We start from the raw sequence: 18,674 nt of genomic DNA on the forward strand, positions 1-18,674 counted from the left end.
TCCAGGTTTTCCTCCGGCACCGGTGTCCTCGTTAACTCTTGGTGTGTGCGTGCCTGTTAAAACACACCTAACACGTCAGTTTGCCTCCTTCGCCGGTTTCCAGGGTGCAGTTCAGTGGCACTCCGGCTGTGGGGCAGCCTTCGCCGTCATCCAGTCCCAGAACGTTTTTGGTTTGAATCCTTAGTGGTAGTTCCTTTGGGCAGATATCTAGGAGTGGAATTTCTGGGTCTTTTGGTAATTCTATGTTTAACTCATCGAGCACTGGCCATAGTGTTTTCCACGGCACTGGCACCATTTTTATAATCTCACTAGCAACGTGTGAGAGTTCTAATTTCTGCACATCCTCGCCAACACTTGTAATTTTCCATCCTTGTCGTCATCATCATTATCCATCATCATCATCATCATTGTCGCCAGCCTACTGGATGTGCCGTTCCCTAAAGGTATTGGACATCTTCTCGTGTACTTGTTGGCCGTTTGTATATCTTCTTTGGAGAAATATCTCATTTCTTAATTGGGTCATCTTTGTGTTGTTGAGTTACAGGGACCCTTTATAAATTCTGGATGTTAGACGCTCGTGAGATGTGTGATTTCCAGATATGTTCTCCTTTTCCGTGGGTTGTCTTTTTACTCTCTTTATCGTGTCCTTTTGACGTACAAAACTTTTCATGTTGATGACAGAAAGGTTCCGATGACAGAAATACCTTTCCGCGTTGCCCCCTTGCAGTTGGCCCATGTGGACCCTCAGACCTATCGAAACGAAGGATGGCAGAGGCGGTGGTGGGTAGCGGTTCCTCGATTCCATGGAATGAGTCTCCCCTGGGAGGATGAGACGCCAGGACAGGCCGGCAGGCGAGCGGACGGCCTCGTTCCCCGCCGGCGGGGGACGGCCTCTTTCCCCTGCCGTGGTCACTGACCACGTCAGAAATCAAACAACAGAGAACGACATATACGGAAAGGCAGGAGACCCTGCCCCACCCCGCCGAACCCCGAACGGGGCCTTTCAACATGACGTTCCGTGTCCCGCTGTCGCGCTGCTCATCCGCGGTAGACCTCGTCTGCGATCTCATCGCGAGCAGCGATGAGCACCCGCTGCCCACAGTCTCCCCAGTCTCCTTTCTGCTCTTTTGTTTTAATCGAGCTTTGCTGTTTCGTCGCTCTCAAGAGCTTTTTAGACACCATTTTCTAGTCGTCCGCTTGTAACCTTGACAGAACAGATACACGGTCTGTCATTCATGTATTCCGTGTGTATCTGTGCTTTATACGTAAAAAGGTACATTCCCCTCCCAGTTTTCACCGCCCCCCCTCCCGGGGGACAGCATCACCCCCCTTCAGAGTGATGCCCCAAACAGAAAACAATTTGGGGTGAGGGATGTCAGTGAATGCGGTAACATCGGATGGATTTGGAGTCAGGCCAGTCTGAATTAGTGAACAATGTGAGTTACGGAATATCTTTCTTATATTCTGCCAACCACAGGCAATGAACCAGCCACCTAAGTTAACCTTCTAGATGTCTGAATTTTAAGCCATTAAGCGCGCAGACACGCATTCTAAGGGTCCGATGCATTCGATGCTTTGCGGTTTTCTTATTCAAAAGATACTCAATATACTTTGGCTCCTTAAAGATGCTTTGGGGCTCTCACTGGGTTGCCCCGTGACTCCCGTCGGCATACCTGGCCGCTTCTGAGATGTGAAGACCAAGTTCAGGGCGAGCGGACTCCGGACACCCTCTTCCCGAGTCTTGTACTTCCGTCCCTGTCCTGTGCCAGCCACGGGCTCTGTGGCGGTCAGTGTTCTCACCTGGGGTAGCACCCACCCTCTCTCCACATGGCAATTGCTGCTAAAAGACCAGGGTTCTTCGTACGTGCAGTTAAAAAGAGTAAATTATCAGTAGGAAAGGCCTTGACCCCTCACTCGAGGAGTGGGCGCTTGGGCATGAGTGTTTGGGCTGACGGGCAGGGAGGGATCTGTCTGAGAACTTCCGACTTCGCAGATCTGGGACCCGCAGCAGGAACCGCCCGTATGTGGTGCTTCCAGTACGTGTCCCAGGGCCTGGCTAGGCCGGAGCTGTCAGGCCCAGCGCCCTCCCGGTGCAGAGGCCCGGAGCCAGCCCCAGGTCACCCGCCGAGTCTCAGTGAAGCGTCTCTGAGATGTCCTTGAGACACGTGGGGTCTGGGCCAGGGACAGGTGATGCTGTCACACGTAAAATGCTCTGCAGCTCACAGGGTCATTCTGCTATGTCACCTCGTTCAATTTCCTTAAAACCCCAGTGAAATGGGCTCGATCTCCTTCATGGGAGAAGCGTGGGAGAATAAGCTAAACCGCCCCCAATCGCTCGCCCGACGAGTGAACCTCACCTGCTGTAAGGCTCTGCGCTTGACTGAGTTTCAGAAACCTTCCCGCTGACCGTCACGTTTCGTGCTGTGTTTGTTTCACTGTTCAGAAGAAACGGACCAAAGGCAAACTCGAGCTCAGGCCTCGTATTCTAAACGAGAGGTTTGTAAGTGAAGGCAGTGCCAGGGCAGCTGGGGTCCCCCTCGAGGACACCCGGATTCCTGGGGAAGGAAGCTGTGCTTGGCTGCGTGGGGGTGAGGGCCTGGGGGGGCCCCACTCCGGCTTTCTGCCAGGCCTGCCAGCTGACGTGGTCTTGACTCTCCCAAGGGTTTTGCACGTTCCTGGGTCACTTTGGCCTTCCCGAGACGTAACTCAGAGAGCGAGACAGGAAGTCCAGATGCTTGGCCTCTAGGACCTTTGGCATCGAGTGTTCGAAAGCCACTGCTCTGTGGCCCTTGGGTCCAGGGCTCACGCTCGGTGCCACTCGGAAAGCTGGCGTTAGAGCAGGTCCTTGTCAACTATCTTTGGCACCTCTGGAGCGATTTGTCTGGTACAGAGACACTCCCCCCACCCAGGTCTCTACAAGAAGGAGTTCCATAAGCCCCCCTCCCACTGGGCCCTTCTATGGGGCCTATGGAACCCCTTTCAGATGTAAAGGATATTAAGGGATTTCATAATTTGGGGGTGCTGGACTTCAGCATGTTAAAAAGAATTACTGCCATGGCCTTTCACTTTTTCTATACTTTCTATATTTTTAAAATTAAGATGCTCCTATCGTCACTGATAATGAGCTTGCAAGTTGAGGTGGTCTGTCTTTGCCAAAAAAAAAAAAAAAAAATCACCCTCTTGTCACTCAAAGTATCTGTAAGCTCCAGCTCCCGGGGGAACCACGAGGCTGTGTGTGACCAGGAGTGTGATGGGTGACGCGGGCGAGCGGGCATGGGTGCCTGAGTCAGGGCGGGGCGGGCACTGCTCAGAGCCGCGGCTTCGTCAGCAGCTCTGGGGAAGGGACGAGGGAGGCCCCGAGGAGGTGACACAGGATCTCACTCAGAGTCAAGTGCCACGGTGACCTTTAGAACTTTCCATGAAACATGACACAGGGCTTTGCAGCCCGCAGGAGTGTGCTGGCTGTGTGCTAATGCACATCGCCACGCCCGGCGCCCACTTTCGTAACAGGGTTGTGTTTGGCCCGAAGCCTTTCAGGGATCTGGGTGCTTTTCAGGTACTGTCACATGATCCTCAGAGGGTTCAGAGTGAGGTTTTGATTGACGTGTCTGTTTACTTTGTCAACATCCTCTCAGACAGGAGGCAGCCAGGAACCCTAAATGCCACGCGGCCCGAGGGGTCCCACCCCTGGCCTTCCTCCCAGGAGTCTCGGGCAAATCATTTGGCTTCCCCGAATCTCCATTTGTTTTTCTTTCTTTAAGTGAAGGTCAGTGGGTGGCCTCCCTACCTCTCGGCGTGCTCGGGGAGCAGTAAGGGAAGGGGCTTCGGGGACCTCGGTGAATTAGGGCCAGTGGAAGGCTTCGCTGACTCGCCATTGCTCTGCTGGCTGCTGGCCTCCGGGCCCCCTCAGGCCTGCAGCCCCAGACGCAAGGGCACGGTCGAGGGCCTGTGTGGCCGTGGGCGAGACGTGCCTGTCATCTGAATGAATGAATGAATGAATGAACGAATGAATGAAGCGCATTTGGTGGGCATGGTCGGCACTGGGTCTCAGCAGCTCTCTCCCCCAGGTTCCCCATGACTATGCCAGGGAGACTGTTCGTGGCTGCACGTCACACAATACCCAAAGTGGCTTCAAGGGTAAGGAAGTTTGGGGCCTTTAAGTTTTTTTTTATCTGAAGGTAGATTGGGCTCCTGTGGGGCAGCCATGACCTGCTGAGCTGGGCGTCTCTTGGCGGGGAGGATGCTGTCTCGTGACCCACATGGCCCAGTGAAGGCCTCCTGTTGCTGTGCAGGTCTGGATACGGGGTGGGGTGACAGACAGAAGCTGCACATCAGCCGTGGTGTGTACTGGCTGTTGGGGCTCCAGCCGGAAGCCTGGAATAGAGCCAGGTGACTGGGGCAAGGACACCTGCATCCTAGCACTGTCCCCAGGCTCTGGGAACAGGCCTGTCAGGTCGCCAGCCGCGGAGCTCCGACAGCCGAGCTGGTCCACCAACATTTTGGACTCGCCAGGGTCTTACGCAGCAGACCCACCCGAGCGTGCTGACGCTCACAGCGCAGGACTGCGGAGTGCGTGCCCAGCGGGGCGAGGGCCTTCCGATCCCGGGCACCCGGAGCGGCAGAGCGCCACCTGGACACGGTCCCCCGCACACGACGGCTTCCACGAGTCTGACGTCCATCCCACCGGCAGCCTCCTCTCTGCCCGCGGTCAGGCTGACCCTGGGGGGAGCATTCTGAGTGAGGTCAGAAGTACACGTCGGTGTGGTTGGGGTCTCTCGGGGGATTCATGTGCATGAAGACAGTTGTCTGCGGAGTCAAGCCAGCGCTGTGATCTCTTTCCGGAAAATTCCGTCACCACCCCAGTGACGGAACAGTGACCCTGAATGGTCCAGGTGGTTCTGTTCTTGGATCCACCTCAGCTGTCCTCTCCTTTCTCCCCTTCTAGTGAATTCGAGCTGTCCCCATTGAGTGAATTCACAGAGGACGGAGCCGGGCGCTGGGCGGCAGCGGGCACGTCTGGCCCTGTGGGGAACACGCGTGTTTCCGACTTCGCCGCTCAGCTGCCTGGAAGCCCCCTCGGCGGGGCGAGCAGGTCGGCTCGGTGCTCCCAGAGCCCGGTGCGGGTCGGCCGGGCGTAGATGCCCCGCCCAGCTGGTCTGTGTCGCAAGATGAGCTATGATGGGAATGAAGACTTTCCAACGTGCTGCTTCTCTCGTGCGCCTGTGGAATTCCCCAGCCCGAAGATCAAAAGTGACCCACGGGGATGGCAAGAGCGGCTCCTAGTCCTCAGCGGTCCCCTCACGTCCTGCGCGGGTCCACCTAGAGCTCGCCCAGGCTCTTGCCTCACGCACGTCGGTGGGGCTTTTCGTGCATGTGTCTGACACAGAGTGGCCCAGCGGGAAGCGGGGGATTCTGAATCCGATCAGTGAGGGTCACGTGCGTGTTCTCCCAACACGTGTGGTCCCCTGACTCTCTGCTGCTCATCTTTAACATGGCGTCGGGGCCCCCCTCCCCCTCCCCCACACCGGCTCGTGGGGGAGGACGAAATGAAATCGTCATCGTGAGGTGCCCAGCACGTCGCCTGGCACTCAGCAAATGGGAGCTGTCATTTCACTAATTAAAACACAGTTCTCAGAGGGCGAGAACGTCTGCGAATGATCCCTAACACTAATCCAGTCCGCCATCGCCTGCCCTGCGCCTGTGTCGGAAGCGTCATAACCACCCGATGAGCGAACACCGTCTGGACAGAGCCCGGTCCGTCAGGCGCATCTCCGCTGCCGCCTTCCACGCGGACTGACACCCACGCGCGCTCAGCCCCTGTGCTCTGAAAGGGTCTCTCTTTCCCCGCACTTCGTCATATAAGATGAGACTATTTCGTTGGCTTAGATAAGGGCTTTTCAGTTTCCTTCCGATCAAAATATGCCCCATGTTTCTTCCCGGACACTTGTTTAGTGATCCTTTTTATTTTGTTTTTAAATCGGAACATTTCGGTTCCTGTTAGGAGCTAAAGTGATTCTCTTCCCCATCCCCCGCCAAAAAAAAGAGAAAAAAAAAGGGAAATCCACATGTGAAACTCCAAAACGCACCTGTTTAGTCTTTTTCGGAGCTTATACACAATAGGCTTTGGCTGCTGTGTTTAACAGAGATAATCCTATGTTGAGGGGCCCACCCGGAGGTGGGCTTAACAACCCGTTTCCAGGGACACCGTGTCGGCCTGGGCTGGTCTCTCTCTCTTTCTCTGGACCCTCCAACCCTCAAGGCCAACTCAAGCTCTCCCTTCCAGGCCGGGCCGCACGACGGCCCCTCCATCCATCCGTGTTGACAGAGGTCCATTCTAGCTACTTGCCATTGACCACGTGCAGCTTTTTATGCAGTTAGTGTCGTTTAAGCTTATCTTGGGCTTTCCAAGCCGTTGGCCAGTTCCGTGAGGGCCAGACCTGTTGGGTTCGTTCGGCCTTGCATCTTTGCTGCAAATATTTGCTCTCTGCACCTGTATCCATCAGCCCCAGTGGGAAAGAAAAGGCACCCCGAATGGCCATCAGAAGGTCAGACTTTGAGAAGTAGGCTAAATCCTACTATGCTCACGTCCCGTCTTGGTTCACAGAGTGGAAACTGAGGTCCAGAGATGGAAGTAACTTTCTCAAGGTCACAGAGCTAGTTAGCAGGTCCCATAACCTCCCTTAAGTCTAGTGAAGATATCGGAAAGAAAAAAAAAAAAGGAAAACTTTTCCCGTCTCGTATTTCTGAAGTTCGTTTGTCAGTTGCAAAACATCTACCAACTAAAAGTTTTTTGTTTTATTAGGCCAGAGGTTTGGCTTAGAATTCTAGTCCTGGTTCTGCCATTAGCTACCGGACCTTGGACAAGTCACACCCCCTTCCCGAGCCTCAGTTTCCCCATCTGTACTGGAGGGGTTTGGACCAGACCTCCTCTACAATCCCTGTGAGCCCCATCATTCTACAATTCTGAGCAAGTCTCGGGCTCAGATCGTGTGTTTGCCGAAGCCCCGGTGAATTCCAGGGGGCCTCATGTCCCCTCACGGGGGGGGCGGGGGCAGGTCACGCTTCCTCTGTTGCGAGGAGCCATGAGCTGAAGCGGATTCAGCCGTTTCCAGCCCGGGAACGTGTGGCTTCTCCGCCGAGAAGCAGCTGGAACACACAGATCAAAATAGTTGTGTGATGTCATGTCATAATGGGAATGTGCTCTGGCCAATTGGTGCCAAGGATTGTCCGTGCAGTGCGGTTTCCTTTTACAGGCTTTTTAAAGAGACATCTGCAGACCCGCACATGACCGGCAGGCCCGTGCTCCGCTCATCTGTTTCGTCTTCCCTCCTTTTTGAGTTTTAAGGAGGAAAACACCTTGGGCTGCCTGCGCGCGCGGCTGACCTCAGCTACATAAACAACCCCACAGCGAGGTTCTGCCTGTGCTTCCGGCGGCTTCTCGCCTACTTGGGGACAGCGGGCTGCCCCAGCTACCACGGCCGGAGCTCTCTGTCGGAGGAAGGGCTGCAGTGGATCACCACCCTGCGCGTCTGGTGGCTGCTGACGCTGGGAGTGACCCATCCCACGTTCGCGTGAGCACGCCTGGACCCACGGCGGGCGTCTCAGCTGTCGGTGGCCGAGGCTGCCGGGCGCCCCGCACCTGCTGGCTGATGCTGCAGCTCTCCTGGCTCCCTGCCACCTGGGGCTGACACTGGCTCTGCGGGTCCTGGTATGGTCACCTGTTGCTGCGTCTGTGGCCACAGCTACCGATGAAGCGCTTCGGCAGCCTCAGGGGGAAGAAGAAACACAAGGACGCAAACCGAAGCACCGAGAGGCGCCAGTCGGAGCCCCATGGCCTTTTCGGTAGGACGCGGCCCCCTGCCCGGCCCCCTGCCCGGCCCCCTGCGGGCCCGGCGCGGGAGGGACACCCCAGGCGTGTGTGCGCGGGCGTGTGTGTGCGTGTGCAGATTCCCAAGGGCCTGGCGCACAGCCTCTCCCGTTTAACTGCGACGTGATTGCTCCGCAGCCGACCGAGGCGTCGGCGGGTGTGTCGCTGGTCGGTGACAAGGCTGCGATCGTCCTGCCCGACATTCCTTTCCCCCCTCTCTCCCATCTGGCCTAGCGAGGTTACAGATCAGCTGGATTGTCATCCATTTAGGCAACGCAAGAGGCTGGGGGCACAGTAAGCGTGGGTCAGAACCGTGCTTCCCGGCCGTTTAAATGAAATGTCGCGTGTGTGGACGAACCTGGTGTTGGGGGCCAGGGAGAAGAAAGTACCCGCCGCCTTCGCCCTCGGGCAGGGGAGGGTTGAGGTGGGAGGGAACCACACCTGCCCGCTGTGCAGCCCCCAGGGAGAGGCTTGTGTCGTGGGCTCCCTGCAGCCCCTGCAGTGGGGGCGTCTGTGGCGGAGTGCTCCCAGGGGGACCCGTGGGCTGGCCGTGGCCTTGGCCCGTGTGTCGGAGTCCGGCGGGTGGATGCCGAAGCACCCTTAGCTTCCCGGGGCTGGGGACCTGCCCACCCAAGTTAGATGGTGGCCTTTGTCTTGTAAGGGTCGGAGTTCCCCGTTCCCGGTCGTACGCTGGGTATTCCCGAGCACCCCATTGTCAGTTGGAACCGCGAGCTCGCACAGCCCAGCAGCGGGGAAGATGGGGAGCGTGGGGGGCAGGGGAGGGAGCATCCAGGTGTGTCCCATGAGTGGAATGTGACGTGACAAGTGGCGGGAAAAAAAAAAAAACAGCGCATAGTGTATGTGTCACAAGGCAGTGACTTTGGGAAAGCGTCTGGGCAGTACGTGGACACTGGGAGGGTCACACGAGAGAAAGGTGAATAGAGACCTGCCTGCGTCTCCGTTATGTTCGGTTTAGCCAGCTGCTTCCGGGGCCCCTCGTGGGTGCAGTCTGAGCAGCTCTGGGGTTCTGGGAGTGATCAGTCTCCTGAAGGAACGAGAGTGTGTTTCTAGCCGGATGCAGAGGTGAATTTCCATGGGAACAGGGAGACTCGCCCTGAGGAACCGCGGACGTCCTGGACTTGACTCCTAGACGTGGTTTAAAAAGAAGACTTTAAATAATAAAGTAATTAACACTCATTTACTCTAGAATTAAACCCGAACCTACCATTTAACTAGAAGTCGGGTTCTGGCTAATGGGCTCAGGCGGGCCCACGAAGAAAGGCCTGTCATTTGCCCCGCGGTGGTTCCCCCCGTTGTGTTTTAAATCTGGCTGCCATCCTGCCTGCTGCACTTCTAAGATCAAAAATAATATTTGCATGCCACCAGGCTTTAGGAGCGCTCACATGCAAATAAATGCCAGCTCTGGCCACAGGGTCAGAACTCCCTCCAGAACCTTCCTCTGAGGCTTGAGAAGCAGGCAGAGGCCTCTCGAGGTGGCTGCGGCGCAGACATCCAGGTATGTCCTGATTTTGCTGTCACCCGTCTCACTGAGTGGAGGCAGGAGCAAGGTCAGGGCAGGTGTTGGCTCCTCGGTGCCGGGCGTGGATCTGGGGAGTGATGCAGAAGCTGGCCGAGTGGGCGTTCCCTCCCAGCTCCCGGTTAACCATCCCTCCCTGCGAAGCCATCCCAGTCGCCTGTTCTCTGGCCTCCTGGCTTCTCGGGGACGGGGACCATGACCCAAGGGAGGGTCCCTTGCCCCCAAGAAAGCTCCCACGGGGGCCGTGGAAATGTCTGTCTTCATTTTTCTTCCACGTCCCTGAATCCAGCCTCCTCCGGCGGTGGGCGTGGATTCCTGCACCCTTTCGCCGCTTCTGAGGCAGGATCAGCCCTTTCCAGTGACCACACGCAGTGTCCTCTGCCCCCACGCGAGGTGGGGCCGCTCCTCAGGGGACAAGGCGTGCTTGGCTTCCTGCAGTTCCTCATGGGGCACATCTGTGTTACACACGTGCACACACACACCTGTCCCCATGGCCCCCTGACCAGCCAGAGCAGCCAGCTGAGAGAGAAGCCGGGCAGGCACGTGGCCAGCCACCACGTCCACTTGTCGTTGTCTGCGGGTGGCATTCTCGTTTGGAAGGACGGGGCTGCCGTGGGAAATCTGAGCACGTGACGCCTCGTGATAAAATACGCTTGCAAGTTCCGGTCCGCGAAGGGCTCGTCCCTCGGCTCGGGGGCCACCGGCCCCGCTCCCACGCAAAGCCGAGGGAGCACGTCCACCTCGCGTTCTCGCCCTCTGTGGGGTAGACAGTGACCACTGTGGCTTAAGCCTTTGCTCTCAGGCCTCCTGGGTCAACAGAGACCCAGCTTGTGTCGACAAAGAGCATGTGGCATCACGATGAAAGCACAGGGGGGAAATAATTTAAACACAAAAAAGTAAAAATGCGAAAGGAAGGGGAGGGCAGAGTTGTGCGAATCAGATGAAATCGCGTTGCCGGCGGCGACTTCTCCCGCCACCGCCGTCGCGGGGAGTAAGTGACTCAGAAGTGCGTGGAGTCCTCATGGCGAGGCAGGAAGCCCCAGGTACAGCAGGAGGCTAGTCCCTCCGCTGCTGGGGTCCACGTGACCCCGGGGACCAGAACCAATGGTGAGTCTTGGCTTTACAGCCTCCTCTTCCCGTCCACCCCTTCTGGAGCAAGGCTCCAGAGGTCCTTGTGCCCAGCTGCACCGGTCAGCCAGCCCTGCCTGCCCCGGTCTCTGTCCCCTGTGATGGCAGGCGGGGCCCCCAGCGGGCGGTGGCACTGGGGCGGCTTCCGTGACTCTGCCTCCAGCCGCAGGCGGAGGGGGAAAGTGAAGTCTGGTGTCCGTTCTGCCCGCTTCGGTTCCTCTCTCACGTTGTCATCCATCTGTCTGCCCCGCCTGGAGCCCCGACTGGGGTCGTCTCAAGAGACCCCACTGTTCATTCAGTCACTCATCCCTTGCGTGTTTAGCTTTTCATAGTGGAACTTTGCCCGCAGCCGGGGAGGCAGGGAGGCCAGCATGATGGTGCCCACCTTCAGGCTCAGCAGCGCCCAGCGCCCCACCGGTCCCACCAGCGCCCGAGCATCTCTGTGCCAGCCCTGGGGCCACAGCGCTGAGCACGACACCCGCCCCCCTCGCTGGGCGCACTCCGGGGCGGCGGACCACGAGGTGGTTTTTAAAGTGCGATGAAATGCAGCACCTAAGACTCACCGTCTCAACCATTCAGGGCGCACGTCAGTGGCACTCAGTGTGTTCACATCGTGGTGTAACCGTCACCACCATCCCCCTCCAGAACTTTCCCTCATCCTCAACCGGAAGTCTGCACCCATCGAACTGCAACTCGCATGCTGCCCTCTCCCCGCCCCGGCCCCTGCAGCCACCTTCTGCCTCTTGGCAATGACTTCCGAGGCCCCTCCCACGAGTGGGACCACACGGTGCTTGTCCCCTGTGTCTGGCGTGTTCCGCAGCCCTTCGTGCTGCCAGGTGGGGTGAGCACTGTGCAGGGAGAGGCAGGACCGGGGCCGGGAGCTGGGCAGGGGCCCCTCCCCGGGGCGTGAATGACGGGAGCGGGGGCCTCGCCGAAGCCTGTGGTGGACGGAAGGCCCAGGCCTGAGGAGGGGGACCGTGGTGTGTTCCAGAAACACCAGAGGGACAGCGGGGAATGGCGTGGAGTGCTCGGTCGGGGGCGAGGTGGGGGTGGGGGCGGCACGTGGCTGCTCACTCACCGTCTCGTGGGCGTGGGGACTGGGGTGTGTGCCTGGGGCCTCAAGAAGAGCGCTTGTGGGCTACGGGGGCGGCCGTGGGTCGGGGACCCCCACCCCAGCACCTGTCTGTAGTGCCGGGTGCTCCCAGGACCTGCGACCCCAGCTTTTCTGCTCACCGCTGAGTTTGTGCTCACACAGGAGCCCCTGGGCTTTGCTGCATCCCATTCACAAAGACAGGGTTTTTTGAGGGGGTTCAGACTCCGTGACGGCCAGTGGGGGAGGCGTCCGGGCTCAGAGGGGCCATGCACCGTGCTCCCAGGGGCAAGCAGCTCGGTTCGGCCGGCAGTGCTGGCCTTCGCGAGAAGTCAGACTAGGCCTGGCTCACCGCCTCTGTCCACCCCGCCTCCAGCCTGGGGGAGCTTCCCTGCATGGAGCTGTCCCCAGACCTGTGTGGCGGCCCCTGGACAAGGCCCCGGGGACAAGCGGCAGAGGCATGGCCCGGACACGTCAGTCAGGCACCTCGGGGTCGTCCCTGCAGGCCGGCGGGAGGCAGCCAGCCCAGAACGTGCATTTCCTCGGCCCATTCGCTCACCCGCTCGGTGCCTCGGGTTCCCAGCTGTGCACTGACGCCTCCAGGATCGGAGCTGTCACCCTGGGTGCCCCTTCGCTTTGCTGCCCCCAGCAGAACAAATTAGGAAGGTTCTAGAACAGGGTCGAGTGACGATGGAGACGGTCAGTGAGGTGGGCGCTCGTGCACAGAGCACCCGTGGGCTCTGACAGGTGAGGCTGCGTGGAAGAAATATGGTTTCGGCAGCTGCTCCCCTCGGGGGTGCCCCAGTTCTGAGCAGAGAACCCCGACACTGGACAAGTGCTTCTGGGACCTCGGATATCTAAGTGTCATAAGACACTCTCTCCTGAGGGCCCAGGCCTCTGGCTTCAACCTGTCAGCCTCAGCTCCTTAGGAAGTGCCTTCTCTGTCCCCCTCGTCCCTCAGGCCCCAAGGCCCCAGGCCGGGGGTGGGGGACCGACCCTCCTGGAGAATCTCCGGCGAGCCGGCCCTGGCTGGGCATGGCTGGGCTTCTGCTAGCCCTTCTCCCTGTGGACCCCTTGAGCCTGGGGTGTGAGCAGCTTGGCTGTCCCTCCTGAGGAGCCTCGGCCCTTCGTTGGTTCTGGGCATGCCAGCTGGACTGTGCTGACCTGGGCAGCCCAGCCCGGCGCTGCCCCTTCCCATGAGGGCAGTGGTGGTCCAGGGCGTAGGCCCCCAGGAGGGAACGTGTCCCCTCCCGGCCAGGCCTGTGCAGACCAGCGTGGACGGCGGCAGCTCCTCCCCGCACCACCTGCCTGTTGCCTGTGGCAGCCCTGTCACTCTGAGCCAGGGTGTCTTCTGGGCAGATGTCCCCCAGTGCCAGCCACGTGTGGGGCCCCTGGCACCGACCTTGAGGCAGACGTGAGAGGCGAGAGGCCGTGCGGCAGCTGAACGGGACCAGGAGAGTCGTCTGCAGGGCAGAGCAAGGCCAGTGTGGAAAGGTGCTCGGGATGTCGCTGTTGGCTTCAACGATGACGTCCTATGGTGTGGCTGCCACAATGTTTTACATTCGATGACTTCATTGAGGCAGGTAGAGTAGGTGGTGGAGGTCGAGCTCCGTTTTTACAGAGTGGGGAACAGGCCCAAAGAGGCCCAGGGATGTGCCCGTCACAGGTGCACCTGTGGAAGGAGAGCCGAGGGTCTCAGGCCATCCAGCACTGCTGGGTGCGTGGTGACACTGGACCTCTGTCCCGTAGAGCTGCCCTCCACTGAACGTGCATGAGGTGGACCCCATCCACCCCTCCTTCTGCCACATTCTTCACCCACACCCCACTGCCACCCCCGGCTGGCCGAGTCATACGGGAGACTGAGTCAGACGTCCCCTTTGTCCTCTCTGCTTCTCCTTCCCGGATGACTCAGCCTGGTCACAGAGTAGCCCAAGACGATCAAAAGGAACAACAGAAGTGGCTGTAGCCTGGAGGCGTCCTCTGAGCAGCTGTGACCCTGTTGGGATGCCCGGATGGTACCACAGAAAGAGGAGCAAATCGGCGTGTCTTCGGCTGGCACCTGGGGGCCAGGCTGCGTCTGGGGGGCGGCCCCTTGCCTTCCACAGCTCCTCCAGGGTCTCCTTCTTCAGGGGTCTCTGCTACACCAGCCCCCCTTCTCCAGAATCACCCCCCACAGAGTGCACCCCATCCTGATGACCAGGTCTGGGCACTTCCGGCTCCAGACTTCCTGCGGCCGCGCGGGGCTTGGGTCTGCTCCCTCAAGGTCCCAAAACACGGGCAACAGGTCCGCCTGGAGCTCTCCCAGTACCCAGCGCCTTCGGGCCCCACCTCGCTGATGCCGGATGAGCAAGGCGGTGCTAGCTTTCAACTCCTCGCTGCTGTCGCTTTACTGACGTGGAAGCGCACAGAGGAGAACAGACCGCAGGTGTCGCATTTGCACGCTGCGAACACGCTCACGTGACCGGCAGGCAGCGAAGCAGCGGCATCGCCAGCACCGCGGGAGCCTGTGCACACGCGCTTCCAGCCCCGGGATTAGCGCCATCTGGTTCTGAACGTCACAGGACGGGTCCATACAACGTTCTGCGGGTTTTGGTCTGGCTTCTTTCACTTGGACTTTGGGAGGTGCAGCCCGGCCGAGGCTGTGGCCGAAGTCCATGCACTCGGTTGCCGGGTAACAAAGGCTCCGTCATCTGCAGGGACCACAGCTCCACGCCCCCTCCGGGGCCCTGGGCGGTGTCGGGGTTGGGGCTCCGACGGGGCGGCTGGGAACGGTCCTGCACATCGTATGCATCTCTGTTGGACACGGGCCAGGACGGCAGGTCGTGGGGCGCTCGTACGTGCAGCCTCCGTACACCTTGCGGCATGCGCGTGCGCATGCGCGCACCTGTCCCGCCTCCCGGAGTAGTCGGTGAGCGGGTGCTACTCGGTCATTTCCCCGCGCTTCCCACCCTCGCGCCTTGCTCTGCACGACCAGCCTCCTCCTGCCTAGCGTCCAGGGCAGACAGAGGTGGGTCTCCCGTCACCTGGCACTTGAGGCGTAGCACCAACCCCAACGAGGCAGGGAAGGGCAGTGCCCAGCGTCCCACGTCCGGCTCTGCTCCCCCACCAGCAAGGACTCAGGCCCAGCCTGCTAATGGCGCACCCCGCAGACAGCAGACGGGGACTCCAGTGGATGGGGAGGTGGCTCGGGTCTCTGAGGCTGCATTTTTCCTGCGCTCAGCGTTTGGGGTTTATTTACGACTGGGAACTGTAGCGGGACCTGGTTTGTAACCACCAGCTGTCGCTATAGCAACGCCTCACTTACACCAGGCTCTTCACTAAAAATAGATCACCTTCATCTATGGGATAGAAAAATCAAAGAAAATCAAAGTGGGGGAGGGCTCAGTCCACTCAGCTGCAAGACCCCGGACAGATTTCGAGGTACAGCGATGTAGCTGCCAGGGGCCTTTCTGATCGCCCCCAGGAGCAGAAATGAGATGGCAAATCCGTGCTGCAAGGTGCCGCAGCCACGCCGAAGTCTCCCCGTGCTCTGAACGTCGGCTGTCTTCTTCACGGTCTGAACCACAGAATTTAATAACTACAAAGCCTTCTTTCATTTGGGCTTTGTTTAGTTTCCGAAACTGTAATCTGAATGCTTCTGTGCGATTGCAAACTTTCTTCAAGGGCACGGACTTAATCAGCAGAGTGGCGCAAGGACTCAGAGTCCTGTTGTATGAAAAGGAGTTGAAAGAATTGGAGGCGGTGATGGCGTGGGCCGGATCCAGTGAGCGTGGGGCGGGCCGTGGGGAGGGGCGGGGACAGCCCCGCAGGCCCTGCTGAGGCGGGCTGGCCTTGGTCTCTGTCCTCCTCCAGGAGAAGTATGTCTATTTATTTTTAATGCATTTTATTGTGTTTTTAAAATCATGAAGTAAAATAATATTTCAAAATGTGTGAAAGCTGGATAAAGTCCTCCTTCATCAGAAACCTTGATATCTTGGTGGGCCCCTAAAGGGTGTGGCTTCGGGAAGGGGGTGCCTTGTGTGGACAGGGCTGAGCAGGGGTGGTCCTTCAAAGGTTGTTGTGAAGACGTGTCACACCCTGAGCCCCTTGCCCGCACACAGTAGGCACTCGGCTGTATTACCACAGCTGAGGGTGAGTTTTTAAACACCCGATGGGTGCTTTGCTGAGCGGCTCCCTGAGATCCTGCCTCTGAGGCTCAGGCTGGACACACGGACTGGTCAGAGCAGGTGCTGCGGGAGGTAGCTCTGTGCTCGGATCAAGGGCGGGCGAGGGGCACCGGGGTCTTGGTTCGGACCTTCCCCTGGACCCCCTCTGCTCCACTGGACCCTCGCTGCCCGCGAGCCACACACAGCAGCGTTCACGCCATGCCCACTCCTTTCTCTTTTTGCATTTTTATTGTGAAATATACATAACGTGAAGTTGACCTTTTTAACCACTGTGAAGTGTACAGTTCAGCAGCATTGCGTGCATCCATGTAGTCACGCAGTCATCGCCATGCGGCCCTCCAGCTCCAGAACGTTCTCGTCTCCCCAAACTGAAACCCTGTCCCCCTTAAACACGGACTCCCCTTTCTGCCGCCCCCGGCCCCCGGCAGTCACCTCTGCATTGTCCGTCTCTATGAATTCAACAATTCTAATGGAATCGTACAGTATTTGTTTGTTCGTTTTTCGTGATCGGCTTATTTCACTTGGCAAAGAGTCCCTGGGGTTCATCCGTGTTGCACCGTGTGTCAGAATCTCCTTCCTTTTACGGATAGGATAGTGTCCCACTGTCTGTAGGTACCACATTTTGCTTATCCGGTCTGTGGACATGGTCATCTCGATCCAAGGCCTTGGAGACAGTGACAGACCCTCATTCGTGTCAGCCTAGGACCAGACATGTGGCGGCCACCTCGGGTGAGGGGGGATGAATGTCCCTGCTTCCAGGGCACTGCTGTGCACCCACGGGCCCGGAGGGCCTCACGACCCCCACTGCCGTGTGTAAGGAGGTGCCGGGAGCCTCTGCAGTCACTGCCAGCATACCGGGCCCTGTGGGAATCTGAGGGGCAGTCATCGGCAGTGCGATCCAGGGAACACGGTGAGCACCCCCCCTACCAAGGCTCCTCAGTCTGATCTCCTAAAGGTGCGAGTGTCTGCGTCAGGTTCTGGCGTCACCCTCTGTTACCTCATCCTTCCCTCCTGGAGGCCTCCGGGCCTCTCAGCCCGTGCGGAGCGGCACGTCACAGCCGAGCAAGAGCCAGCCTCTCCGCTGAGAACTAGTGACTGGGTTTGGAGATGTACGGGAGGCTGGAGTCCTGGACGTGGCCTGGGGAGGTGGCCTGGGGCTCACGGTCCTTAGAAAAGACGGAAGAAGGTCCAGGAAGCCCAGGAGGGGCCCCGTGGGACTTGGAGGCGAGCCCGCTGTTCGCTGCAGGTGAGTGAGGGCCGGCAGTGCCTTCCGAGGGCACTGGGCACTCACAGGCTTTCCTGGCCCCAGGGGCTCTGAGCAGCACGGCCCCCGGCACAGTCACCTGCGTGCTTGGGTGTGGTGTCTGCCGGCGCGGGCGGTGCTGACTCGCAGGGGGCACACTCACTCCTGGGCTGGCCAGAGGGGCGAGGAGGGACTCTGGGCTCCATGAGGGGCTCTGGCGGTCGGCTGGGTTTGGGCGGCTGCAGCCTGAGCCAGGCCTGCCTTGGGACATTGCAGAAGAGCACGTCCTCGGGCTCCGGGAGATTGGCGTGTGAGCCAGATTGTGGATTATCGCGGAAGACCTGCTCACATCCCCACCCCACCCCTGGGGGTCCAGAGGACCGGCTTTGCACCAAGACTGTGATAAGTCATTTTTAAGGGAGGCCTCAGCATCCCTGATGAGCTCCGTGGTCACTCTTCCCCGTAGGTCAGAAGTTACCGTGGGACTGTTACCCCCGAACTGGAAATCCTAAATGCAGTGGCCCCCCAGGTGGCAGGGGCCATGTGGCAGCACTTAATCACCCCAGACAAGATGGGCGTGGTCACTGCGAGGGACAGCAGAGTCCAAGCGGCAGGGAGAAGGGTCCAGCCTGTGGCATTCATTGGCCAGCCCGTCACGGTGTCCCTAGAAGTGAGCTGACGTCTTACTTCATCTGTGTACGCAGAGAGTTCTAGGTCAAGTGGACGGAAGTCTGGCTAGGAATCATAAGAACAGAGCTGTGACTCCTCAGTCAGTCCCAGGCTGGAGCTGGTTCACACACCCAGAACCCCTGGACTGAAGTGGGGCCGGGTCGCCTCGAGGAAGGGCGCCAGGACCCTGCTGAGAAGGTATACCGCTGATGTCCCCCAGCCTTCCCCGGAGGGACCTGCAGCCGTTACTGGTGACTGTAGGTAAACAGACTGTTCAGGGATTGCCGGACACTGACTCTAAAGTGACCCGAGTCCCGAACGAGGCCGTGGTCCACCCGTCCTTGCAGAAGTCTCTGGAGGGAGAGGGCTGGTGACTCCCGCAGAGAACTTCTGCAGCACCACCTCCGTGGAGGGCGACAGCCTCTCCTGTCTGCAGGCCTCGCTCGTTTCCGGAGGCAGAGACTGGGGTGGGGGTGGGGGGTGTCGGAGGCTGGGAGTGAGGAGGCAGTTGGAGGGCTCCGAGGCCTTAGGAGGGTGGAGAATGGCACGCAGTCGGGACCTGGGGGCCCCCATCTATCTAATCGGTGTGGAGCGTGTTAGCAGCACAGCCATAATAAGAAAGTGGCGGGTGACAGGCCACCCTGTGAGCCGGGCCTGGTGCTGAGGTGTCGGCTGACGTGGGAGGCAGAAGCGCCCGCTCGAGGCCCCGGCTGGCACAGAGCCCCGGGGTGTCAGGGCTGCTGGTTTCAGGACAGGCGGGTCCTGCTTCCACTCCCTGTCCCCCTTTGTCTGTCCCCTTCTTCCCACGGGGACAGACAAGTCCCAGGAGGAGCTGCTGCAGAGGGAGAAGGCGCTAGAGTCTAGATCCCCTCCTGGAGCGAGTTTCGATGCGGAGGGGAGGAGAGGGACCCCAGGGCCACGTGCCGTGTGTCAGATGTGTGACGGTTCCAGAGCTGAGCTGTGGCAGCCTTGGC

At 59.2% G+C, this 18,674-nt stretch overlaps 1 protein-coding gene across 1 annotated transcript in view; it reads left to right on the forward strand.

Annotated features, from left to right (window-relative positions):
• PRKAG2 (protein kinase AMP-activated non-catalytic subunit gamma 2) overlaps positions 1 to 18,674 on the forward strand; it is a 186,452-nt gene that overhangs the window by 76,036 nt on the left and 91,742 nt on the right. The window lies entirely within an intron of this gene.

This window comes from Pteropus alecto, unplaced genomic scaffold, assembly GCF_000325575.1.
Source record: "Pteropus alecto unplaced genomic scaffold, ASM32557v1 scaffold48, whole genome shotgun sequence".
Lineage (NCBI taxonomy): Eukaryota > Metazoa > Chordata > Mammalia > Chiroptera > Pteropodidae > Pteropus > Pteropus alecto.